Raw genomic sequence first — 13,043 nt, 5'->3', positions numbered from 1 at the left:
GATACTTCCTTTACCTTCTCTGAAAGACAAAAATGTCAGCAATGAAAATGAGGAACTGACCAGAATCTCAGACTTCAGTTACTCAAGACTTTCTGCTGGTATCTATGTCATTGAAACGCTGTACAAGACAAAACAGTCAGTTCAAATAAGTGGGGATAAGATGAATTCATTAAGAAATGGTATTAGGAGATCTAGGTAGCCATCCACACTTTAAAAAAATATGAGTCCCTACCTCACTCTTTATACCAAAATAAATTCCAGATAGAGCAAAAATTTTAAGTAAAAAAACATTAAAATACTATAAAATGGGAAAATTTTTAATAATATTGGAAAACAGAAGACCTTTCTAAGAAAGACATAAATCTAAGAAGTGATAGGAAGAAAGATTGATACACTTCAATAGGTTAAAAAAATTGAATTTCTATGGAGCAAAAATGTTACTAAACAAAATCAAAAGGCAAACTAAAACCTAGAAAAATGTTCACAACCTATATAACAAACCCTGGGCTAATTTTCCTAATCTAAAAAGACCTTTTAAAAATTAAGAAGAGTAAAATGAACAACCCAACAGCAAAACAAAGTTGGCAAAGAAATTCAAGTAGTTTATAAACAAAGAAACGTTCAACCTCACCATTGACTAAAGGAATATGGCAACAGCCCAATGTTCATCCATCAAAGATCGAAAATCTAGAAAAGAGACTAGGTTAAAAAGAGAATAAAAACAGATAATTTCACACATTATCTGTGTGAGCATACACTGGTACAACTTCTTTGAAAGGAAATTATGAAATAGCCATCAAAAATTGGAAATGAGGAAGGAAAAAAAAACACTTTTGACCCAGGAACCCTAGTTTCGAGAACTGATCCTAGACATACTCTCAAATCTGAATAAAGAGATTTGCTCAATACCTCTTGGGGTTTCACTTTCTTTTGACGTTGTTTGTGGTAGCAAAAGATGGGAAATAATCTCTTTCCCAATCGATAAGAAAAGTGTTCGTTATATTACAGAGCTCCCATATAAGAATGCTACGCCACAGCCATTTTTCTAATGAGGTGGATTTTTATGAGCTCTAACATTAAACAATTTCCAAGATTTACTGTTGGGGCATAAAAGTCTGTGTGTGATATACCAATTTGTTTAAAAACAGTGGAGGATGATATACTGAGATAGAGATAGAGTTAGAGAAAGAGACACAGATGGAGACTATACAAAGTACATGTCCAGAAAGTTGAGAGAGTATTAATTGTCATTGCTTTTGGGGATACAGATAAGAGAGAAATTTCATTTTCATTATACACATTTTGTTACTCTGAATTTTACCATGCTATTATTTTTTTTCTGTCTGTCTTTTTTTTGTTAGGTTTTTTATTAATGTTTTTGAGACAGGGTCTCACTCTGTTGTACAGGCTAAAGTACAGAGGCATCATCATAGCTCTCTGCATCCTCAAAATCCTGGGCTCAAGTGATCCTCCCACCTCAATGTCCCAAGTAGTTGGGACTACAGGGGTGCACTATCATGCTCAGCTAATTTTTTTTTTTACTTTTTGTAGAGACAGAGTCTCACTATGTTGCTCAGGCTGGTCTTGAACTGCTGGTCTAAAGCGATCCTCCTGCCTCAGCCTCCCAAAGCACTAGTATTATAGGGGTGAGCCATCCCACCCCAACCAATGTTATTATTTTTTTCATAAAATATTTAAGTGGAAAATATACAAGGAAGGACATGCCAGGGGGAGGGGGAGTAGAGAAAGTAAAACTCATGCATACTCTTAACTTTTAAAATAAATTATACAAAGTGAGAGATAGAATCCCCTCCCCCAAGTTAACCACTGATAAACATTGGGTTCGACTTCTTCTAGAATTGCTTCTGTGTTTATACAAATGTGGTTGAACAATATTTTGGCTTTAATTTAGGGATTTTTACACACTTTTCCTCTTCCCACTATCTTTCGCCCACCTGAGCAAGAAGAACGTCAGCTTTGAAAGTGATTGTGTCAAGTCTAAAAGGGGGTTTGTGGCAGGTCTAAAAAGCAGAACAATCTCTAAGACTTCTTGGCTTTTGCTCCAAAAATCTATGCCCATAGGAGAATTTAGAGGGTTTGCAAAAGTGCTAGAAGGAAGGGGGAGAAAATGTTTTCGGAAATAAAAGGCACTGAACAAGGCAAAGATGGTTATTTTTATATTTTTTAACTGATGCAAGGTATATTACTATCATGAATGTATATGATTCACCGGAAGCATGTGTTATGATTATTAGGAGGCACTTACACATTCAAATAGGTAGAGGAGAGAAGAGAAGGAGGAAGAGGAAAGGAAAGCTTACAGCAGATCCAGTATGCCAAAAATAAACTAGACGGAGAAGCTGAGTAATAATGCGATCAGATAAGAAAAAAGAAAGTACTGAATAGGAGGGGACACAGTTTCCATGTAATGTAAAAGACATGAAAAGGCAATTCACAGAAAAGGAAACACAAACAGCTTGCAAACAGGGGAGAAAGCACTTACTTTCACGCACTGGTAAGGGAATGCAAAATGAAGCAATAATAAGATACCATTTTCTCCCATTGGACTGGAAAACACAAGGTGGATGCTAGCCTGTGAGCATCTCTGTGCAAATTAGAAAACAGCACCCCTCTCTGGGCAGATGCACCTCATGACTAGGGGCTGGGGCATGATCTGGATTTGAGTCCTTCTTGGCCCCAATCTGGGCCTTCTGCAAACAGGCTTGGATTCCCTTGGCATATTTTTTAAAAGATTGAGAATATGCAGTGTTTGCTCATGTATTTATTTTTGAGATGAGGTCTCTGTTGCCCGTGCTGGAGTAGTGTAGCAAGAACATAGCTCACTGCAGCCTCAAACTCCTAGCCTCAAGTGATCTTCCTGCCCTGGCCTCCCAAAGTGCTAGGATTACAGGTGTGAACCACCACATCTGGTGGAGAATACACAATGTTTAGAAGGATGTAGAAAAACTCTATCCCACTTCTCAGAGAACCTTTTCTTGTTTTAACTCTGGTGTTCACACTATAATTCTAAACAATATGATTGCATCTCTGTGTTTTGATTTATTAACTTAAAGTCAAATAGTCTCCTTTGCTATGAAAAAAAGTGGAATTTAGCTCAGTGTCCCCATCCCCTTTCCCTTTTCTCTGGCTTTGTTGGATATTATGGTGTGTTAATTTCTGAAGTCAGTCAATAAATATTTATTGAGAACCAACACGCAGTAAGCCCTTTTCTAGGTGCTAGTTAGGCTTACAATGTTATCATTTTTATCTTTTTATTTGCCTGGATGACTTTAAATAACATATTATACTTAATCCCTTTTTCTTGCCCACATAAATCATCCTTATTCATATTAACTCGGGTTTTTTGTTCTGTGCATTTGCAAGTAATAGAAATGAACCCTGACTAGCTTAAAAGGAGTGGGAGAGCTGTTAAAAGAAAGATGGATATGATGATGTTATAAAATCCAAGGAAGAGCTGAATAGCCAGCGCTCAGCGAGGCCAGCCACCAGGGCAGTTGTGGAAACTTGTTAGCAGGAACATGCAAACTTCCTCCTGGGGTGCAGCGTTTACATCTCTCACGTCAAAACCCCAAATTCCACTTTGGTCGGGGATATGGGGCTGTGTGGTATGGACGTGGCTGCTGCTGAGAAGATTGTACAGAAAGGGAGATTGATTGTTGGACAGCCACCCCCAGAATTGCACCTATAACATAAATGTTATTTTTTTTTTCATCAGAAGGTTGTTGAATGACAATGGATTCAGGATCTGTTTGGAGGGAAAACAGGTGACATGTCCACCATCCTACCCTATCTGGAGATCAAACTGCCCAGGCCCGCAGGGGCTTGACTCTCTCTCCCTCAGCAAGATGGAAGTTTCTTTGCACTCACTCTTCTGGGTCGACCACCTCTGTTTTTTGATGTGGTCCTTGCTTTGGTTGGACCAAAGCTGTTGGCAATTTGTGCAGAGGAAACTGTAAGAAAGTCTGTTGCTGGCAGGGTGCAATGGCTCACGCCTGTAATCCCAGCCCTCTGGGAGGCTGAGGCAGGCAGATCGTTTGAGCTTAGGAGTTCCAGACCAGGCTGAGCAAGAGCGAGACCCCGTCTCTACTAAAAATAGAAAATATTAGCCGGGCATGGGCATGCCTGTAGTCCCAGCTACTCTGGAAGCTGAGGCAGAAGGATTGCTTGCGCCCAGGAGTTTGAGGTTGCTGTGAGCTAAGCTGATGCCACACCATTCTAGCTTGGGCAACAGAGTGAGACTCTGTCTCAAAAAAAAAAAAAGAAAAAGAAAGTCTATTGCCTGAGAAACTGCAAGAAAGTCTATGTCCATGTTTCTTTCCTTTCTGTGCACAAAGGCCCAGGTCTGCCCCCTGGTGGAAGCCACCAGGCAACCTCCAGAAAGAACTGACTACTGAGATATTAATAATAAGAAATGCCTACTTCAAAAAAAAAAAAAAGAAGAAGAAGAAAAGAAAAGAAAGAAATGCCTACTTGAGAGAAAAGCATGTAAAATGCTTAGCACAGAGAGGTGTTTGATTAAAAATAAATCTATTTTATTAAGCACATTGACCCTGGGGCCACACCTACCTAAGTTCATATTCCAGCTCTACCACATACTAGTTTTGAAGCTTTTATGGCATATATATTAGTAGTAGTTCCCCAGAGCTGTTCTCCTAACAAAGTACCACAAACATAGTGGCTTAAAAAAAAAAGAAATTAAGCCTGAAATCAAGGTGTTGGCCATACTCCCTCTGAAACCTGGAGGACCATCCTTCATTGCCTCTTCCCAGCTCCCGGTGGTTGCCAGCAATCTTTCCTTGGTTTAGATATATCGCTTGAATCTTCCGTCTTCACATGGCCTTCTCTCTGCATCTCTTCACATCCTCTTCCTTCTATGCCTGCCTCTGTCTGTGTCCACATTTCCCCTTGTTATAAGGACACCAGTCGTATAGGATTAGGGCCCGCCCTACTCCTGCAGAGACTCAACTAATGACATCAATAATGCCATTTCCAAAGAAGGTCACATTCTGGGGTACTGGGGGTAAGTGTATCAACATATCTTTTGATGAGGGGAGGACACAGCTGAACTCATAACAGCATGATTCTTCACCTCCTAGGCTTCGGTTCCATCAAGTAATAAATGAAAATAACCGCAGTGGGGTCATAGAATTAATATATTGCAACACAGAAAGATATTTGAGATATATCACTTGGATAAGTAGGAAGTGTCAGAGTGAAATACCTGCCATGGAATGCCACGCAGGGTCCATTTCCCAATGCGTTCGGATGTGCACAGAAAGCTTCTGGAAGGATACACAAGAAATGTCCAAGTGTCATCACTGGAGAGTCTCATTGGTGAGACAGGAGGATAAAGGAAGGAGGTATTTGGTCTTTCCCAGTAGATCCACTTGGCTCTGCTTGAATTGGTTTTACAGAAACACATTGTGTTTTCATAATTTAATAAAAGAAAGTGAAATAGACCACAATAGCATCTGCCTTGTTGGGTTGCAAACGTGGAATGTAAACCACTTGGCTCGATAAGTGCTCAATGAGTGCCGATTGTGGGTATTCTCATTGCAGTTTTCACTGAAGCATTAATTTTAATAGAGAAAAACTGGAAACAAGCTAATCATCCAAGTCATGGGAAAAGTTTATTCAGGAAACTACAGTATAGGCACTTGATAGATTATTAAGCAACATTAAAAATTATATTGACCAAAAGTCCATAATAACAAGGAAAACTGATCACAATATAATGTCAATGGAAAAGTAAAAAGAAAGCAGGATACAAATATCAAGCTTGTAGTGTGGTTTTTAAAATAATGTAAAATAGGCCAGGTATGGTGGATCACACTTGCAGCCATAGCTACTTGGGAGGTTGAGGCAGGAGACTAGACTGAGCCCAGGAATTCGGGGCTACAATGAGGTATGGTCATGCCACTGGGCATGACAGAGCGAGCCCCTGTCTCTAAAAATAAATAAATAAAATAATGTAAAATAAACATAATCAACATAGTGAGTGGCTTTGCTAGTGTAGCAGAATTATGTTGAGAGGGTTTTTTTCTTCTTCTTCTTGTTTTTCTTTCTACTTGTTAGTAATTTCCACATTTTCTTCAAGGACATGCCCTACTTTTACAGCAAGAGAGAAAAAGGATTATTGGAAGGGGAAAAAAGGATTAAATATGGCATTATTTCCCCTTTAGAAATATTTCATGTCCAGGTGAGTAAAAACCCCCACAAATGCACTTAACAGAAATCATTTTCCCGAGACATTGCCAACACCACTTCTGAGAAGCAACATTTCCACATTTGCGAAGATGATCCCTGGAGCCACTAAACCTTTCCCAACATTTCCTTCTTTCTTCTAGTTCCACCAATTCTATTTTACACTTTTATATTTCCATTTCCAAGCATGTTCAAGAGTCTCTCCTCTATCTTTCTTTGGCCCAGGTATACTTGTATTGAGCGAACGTGAGAGACAGGGTCCGCTTCCCAAGCTGGGCTGTCCACGTTGATAGCAGGCAACTGGTGATGCAGACTTGATGTTCTTTAAGGTCTAAGTCTTCTCTGAACAAGCCCAGAGCTGTCTATTTCTTGAGTTGTTATTATTTGAAATCATAAGTGTCCTTATCATTGGCAGGGAGGAAACATCCTACTTTTCCCTTGGTAGTTTACCTAATCCTGAAGAGTTTGGTCCTTCCTTAGTCTCCAGCCATCTTTTTTCCATCTCTAGTGCTACCACCAAGAGATAATTCTCCCAAAGATATTTTCTCTTAGCCCAGTCAAATGGAGCTTTCGCTAGAGTGTTGGGCGGGGCGGAGATAAAAAAGACCTCCAAGCTCTGTAAAATAATTTTTTTTTTTTTGAGACGGAGTCTTGCTTTGTTGCCCAGGCTAGAGTGAGTGCTGTGGCGTCAGCCTAGCTCACAGCTACCTCAATCTCCTGGGCTCCAGCGATCCTCCTGCCTCAACCTCCCGGGTAGTTGGGACTACAGGCATGCGCCACCATGCCCAGCTAATTTTTTCTATATATATTAGTTGGTCAATTAATTTCTTTCTATTTTTAGTAGAGACGGGGTCTCGCTCTTGCTCAGGCTGGTTTCGAACTCCTGACCTTGAGCGATCCGCCCGCCTCGGCCTCCCAGAGTGCTAGGATTACAGGCGTGAGCCACCGCGGCCGGCCTCTGTAAAATAATTTAAAGAGGTTTGTTCCAAGCCACTTATGTGTGACCTCGGTCCAAGGAACATGATCTCAAGAGGTCTTGAGGAAATGCACCCAAGGTGACTGGGGTTATGGTTTGGTTTTACGCATTCACGGAGACAGAAATTACTGGTAAAACTATATGTCAACACATGGAAGGTGGATATTGGTTCAGCCTTAAAAGGCAGGACATCTCGAAGAGGAGGCTTTCAAGTCATAGGTGGGTTTTAAGGATTCTTTAGTTCAAAATTGGTTGAAAGAGTTAAGCTTTATCTAAAGACCTGGATTCAGTAGAAAGGAATGCTTGTGTTAAGATAGGTGGGCCTTCTACCTCTTCATCTGATGCTAGACTGGAATCAGGTTGGAAAGTAAGCCACATTATAATGGGTTAATAAAAACCTGTTTAATGAGCTTTTATTGCTTGTAAGTGTAATTCACCAGGCCTCTTAAAAAGGAATTTGGGCAAGAGAATGAAAACATCAGAGTTCCATTCTTAAGAGATAATCCCCAATTCTGTGTCCTTTAGGCCAGGGAGAACGCAAATGCCTTCTTTTACTTGACAACACACAATAAGTGACTGAGGCAGAGACCTCAATCAATAGAGGTTTATTAAGGCAAAGTTTGAGGACGTGCCCAGGAAAAGCATAAACCACAGATGAAACTGTGACTCTGTTTTTTCTGAAAAATGATTTGGAAATATTTAAAGGGAAGAGGGCATAAAAAAAGAAAAAGGAAAGGGGAGTGGGTAGTGAGGCAAATGGTTATATTCTTGTGGGGCCCAGGAAATCTACATTTTACAAAAGATAAAATGAGTATCTGAAGAGGAAAAAGGAGTGAAGGAAGAATTGATCATGCAGATGTCTCTGGATGGGTGGAAGAATGATTGATCTCACCATGTCTCTGTTCTATACCTGGGAAGGTTAAGCTTGGAATCAGTATTATCAGTGTGGAATTGAACAGACTTTAGTTTTAGAAGCTAGACATAGCCGGCAGACCTAAAGTTACAATTGGCACGTTCTTGTTCATGGGAGGCCAGCAAAGAATTTCCTTGAGAATGATCAGTGGGGCCAGTCTTTGTAGATGCCAGAGGAGCCCATTTACCTTTCCAGGTGGGGGCAGGGGGTGGCTAACGCACAATGATAGTAAGAGCTATTCATTTGGGAGGGAGTGACAAGAAGACAGACGAGTTAGAGACCTCAGTATTCAAGGAACAAACGACACAGTGGGGAGCTCCCTGGGTTTTCTTTTTGCCTGATATAGCCCAGATTTGGATCTGGCGAAGTCAGCAACCCAGAAATGCCAAGGGCTGCAGATAAAAAAAGCTCCAACAAAAGCCTGCTCTCTCTATCCTAAGGAGCAGGAAAGAAGCAGCCTAGCAAAATATTTAAACAATAATTACTCTTCTCTAGGAAACACCACAGAAAACACTGTGAGTGCACCCCTGCCCTTGCCAGCCAAGGCCGAATGCAGAGCCTAGATTCCCGGCTTCCCAAGGCTATGAGGGACATCCCGGTGATCCTGCCCATGTGGCGTCAGAGAAGGCTGAGTAGGGGCTAGGTAGTGCCAAGACCTCCCCCTTTCCACTGGGTGGAGTCATAGGAGGCCTAGGGAAAGTCAGGACTTTTATCACCTCCCAGGAGTAAAGGAATAAGGGCCCCCACCTCTTACACTCCCCACCCGAACCCCCATTCCACGATGTTAGTGCAGGCTGTGTCGGAAGGAGCAAGCAGCCGTTCCTACCCTTTCTAGCCAGGTAGCCATCAGTGGAGGCAAGTGGGGGTGGGGGGACAAGAACTCCCCCTCCTGCCCAGCAGGAATGAGGAGCCCCCCACTTCAGGTGTCGATGGAGGCTGAGTGGGGAACCTGGACTTCTGCGTCCCCACCCCCACCCCCAGCAGTAGCAAGGGAAGCACCCCGTCCCCTTTCCCTGCTGGAGCAATGTTCAAACACAGCATATTCTGAAAAAAAAAAAAAGCAAGATAATTTGGACCTCATCAAAAAGATAATTTGGGCCTGGCACAGTGGCTCATGCCTGTATTCCTAGCACTCTGAAAGGCTAAGGCAGGAGCATTGCTTGAGCTTAGGAGTGCGAGACCAACCTGAGCAAGAGTGAGACCCCATCTCTACTATAAATAGAAAGAAATTAACCAAACAACTCAAAATAGAAAAAATTAGCAGGGCACGGTGGCACATGCCTATAGTCCCAGCTACTCAGAAGGCTGAAGCAGGAGGATCGCTTGAGCCCAAGAGTTTGAGGTTGCTGTGAGCTAGGATGACTCCACAGCACTCACTCTAGCCCAGGCAAGAGAGTGAGACTCTTATCTCAAAAAAAAAAAAAAGATAATTTGGACTGTAGAAGACCTTGTGAAGAGGATGAAAAAGACAAACTATGAACTGGGAGAAAATATTTTCAAACCATATATCCAACAAAGGACTAATATCTAGAATACAGAAAGAATACTCAAAACTCAACAGAAGAAAAATAATCCAATTAAAAGGGGCAAAAGACAGAGACACTTCAGTGGTGAGGATACAGAGATGGCAAACAAGCACAAGGGAAGATGTTCAATAGCATTAGCCAGGAGGGAAATGCAAAGTAAAATCATAGTAAAATATCACCTCACACCTATCAGAATGACTAAAACAGAAAATACTAACAACACCAAATGGCAGCAAGGACGTGAAGACACATTGCTGGGGAGAATGTAAAATGGTACAGGCACTCTGAAAAACTGTTTGGCAGTTTCTTTAAAAAAAAAACAAAACTAAACATATCACTGCCATATATTCCAGCAATTGTACTCTTGGATACTCATCCCAGAGAAATGAAAATTTATGTTCACAAAAAACTCTCTACATAAATATTTATAGCAGGTTTGTTTATTTATTTATTTTCAAGATAAGGTCTCGGTCTGTCACCCAGGCTGGAGTGCAGTGAAATCATCATAGCTCACTGCAGCCTCAAACTCTTGGGCTCAAGCAATCCTCCTGCCTCAGCCTCCCAAGTAGCTGGGACTACAGGTGTGGTGCCACCACACCCAGCTATAATAATTTTTTTGTTTCTCTTGTAAAGTCAGATCTACAGGCATCTCACTATGTTGCTCAGGCTGGCGCTTTACTCTTTAATAGGCAAAAATGGAAAACAACCTGAGAAAGCCAATTGCTAAGCAACAGGAACAGAAAAACACGGTTGGTTTGGACCAATTCACTTCCTGAGGGCAGAGACAACCTCCCCTAAAGAACATGACCACTTGGAGGAAAGTAGGCAGCTAAAAATAAATGGAGGTTCTACCAGAAAAGAGGAAGAGGAAACCAAGTTTCTACCACACTCTCTACCTAGAGGAGTGGACTTCACAATGGGTTCATCCTCCTTCCTCCACAAATACAATCTCTGGAGGACCAGCATTAATTATCAGAAACAGTATGGTCTAGCTCAGCAGCTCTGAAACAGTGACATGCATAAGAATCACTCCAGGTGACTGGTGAAAGGGCACATCTCTGTCTGGGAAAGATGCAACGTGAGCCTAAATTCATCCATTCTAACACCTGGACTCTTCCTCTGTGCCAAACACTGCCCTAGGAGCAATCCTTTAATGCCTACAACAGAATTAGGCCTAACAAGTGTCCTTCATAGCATCTACTTTACCCTTCAGAATGTTTCTCCCAGCCAAAAGTTGTGCCTACCCCAATTTTCCAGTCCTTTAGGCAAAGGTCTGGCGTCCTCTGAAACTCTCATCCAGGGATGCTTTGCAAATTGGTGACCTCATTGTATGTTTCCATTCTACTCTCAGCCCATCAAGATTCCTATCAAAGAAAAAAGGGAGTGTGTGTAATAAACATACTCTCTCTCTCTCTCTCTCTCTGTCTGTCTGTCTCCTCCTCCTCCTCCTCCTCGTATGATGAATTTTGTGTTCCTACACTCCTGGGATCACAGTTTTCCCATAAGTAGTGTCCTGATTGAGAAGTTTCTATCACTGTTCCTCCCCTTTGACACCCTGGAGCCCTGGAAGTAAACAGAGAAGCCTTGAGGTGTGTGAGAGTGAGGAAGAAGGGAGAGGAAAATACAATTACTCCTGGGAACATTCCCTTTCTCTAGGGAGAAAAATGGGATATCACTGATGCCGCTGGATCTCATCAAACACACATGAGCATCCCTTAGGATAATTATTTGAATCTACAAAACTAATGAGCAATTGCCAAATCTCCCTTCCTGCTAATGGGGCCAGAGCATTGTGTTCCTGCTAATGAGTACTGATTGGCACTACATTCAAATGCAAATCTCAGTCTTTATTTCTTACAAATAACCTTTTTTTTTTCTTTTAAAGGCATACTATGGGGGTGCTGAAAGTTTCAGCTTGATTGCAAAGCTAAAATGGGGTTTGGGATTTTATTCCTTCAATTCCCCGATTCTGCCTACTTACCCCATTTTCCCAGAGTCATCAAAAAATGTTCTTTTGAAGTAGACCTTAAATTTAAAAGAGATGGTAGGCTCAAGATTGGATAGAAGTAGGTGCAGGTTCTAACCACCTGATGAGAAGACATAATGTCTGCACCAGTGTTGGCTAAGGAGCTGGGTGTTATGAAAAGATGTCTTCCTCTGCCCCCTTCCCTATGAATCTCAAGGTCTTATCATACGGCAGCTTCCATGTCTAAGCACCGTTTGTCTTAATATTCACTATGTCAATATATGACTTTAATGTGCATTCTTGAAAATGAACTTCGGAGAGCAACTTCTCCCCTTCCTGCACTCCTCCTGAACAAGGCACTGCCCCAGACACAGGAGGCTCTTAATGACTGCCCATGGAGCAAACACAGGTCCCATTCCTGCTGCCTTCCTTTATCTTCCCCATCTATTTCCTGCAGCCTATGGAATGTGAGCTCCCAATACTTGTCCAAGGGTGCAGAACCCAGTGCAATGGCTGAATTGTCAGATTCATGAGATTTATTTTCTTCAGAGTTGGAGAGGCTGCTATGGCCAGCTGGCCGGACAGGCAACTGCCAGGCTCTGTGATTCGGTGGCCCTTTGGGAGGGTAATCAACTGTGCTGCTTCATTGCTCCCTTTCCCTGAGCTAGGACACAACAGCCTGGGTCTGAGGAAGGAGGCAATAGAAATAGCACAGGACTCAAGGCACAGACTTCACCACCACATAGACCTGAATCTGAGGCTGAGCTCTGCCCAATGGCAGCTGTGTGACCTGGGACAAGTTCCTTAACTACTCTGAGCATCAGTTACCTCATCAGTAAGACAAGACTGATAAGAGCATGTAGTTGATTGTTTATAAGATGATTATTATAATTGCCCCCCCATCCCATATGCATACCTTGAGTAGCTCACTTCTCTATAGAATCTAGTCTTCATCATGTGACTTGCTGTGACCAATAAGGACATCAGCCAACATGATACAGGCAGAGGCTAAAACCTGCTTACATATTAGGGCTTCCTCTCTTGCCAGTGAGAACCTTCCCACCACCATGTGAACAAGTGTGGGCTGGACAATGGGAGACATGTGGCTGTCGCCCCAGCAGACACTGAGCCACTTCCCAGATAAGTGAGTGAGGCTGTCCTAGACTATCTAGCTCCAACCAAGCCAGCCCAAATCCAAATAAACTAGAAAATTCACATAACTGTAAGAATAAATGTCTACTGTTTTAGGACACTAAAATTTAGGAAGGTTTGTTACACAACAAAAGCTAACTGATATACATTGCCTTGCTTATAAATGACACTGGAGCCTCAAATGCATAAAAAGTGCTTTAGCCAGTGCCTGACATATAATAAGTATCCAATCAATAGGGATCACATCATTTGATCTGTGAAGCCAGGATACTGGGAAACTTATGG

This window comes from Microcebus murinus, chromosome 19 (assembly GCF_040939455.1).
Source record: "Microcebus murinus isolate Inina chromosome 19, M.murinus_Inina_mat1.0, whole genome shotgun sequence".
In the NCBI taxonomy this organism is placed as follows: Eukaryota; Metazoa; Chordata; class Mammalia; order Primates; family Cheirogaleidae; genus Microcebus; species Microcebus murinus.
This window is presented reverse-complemented; position numbering follows the sequence as displayed.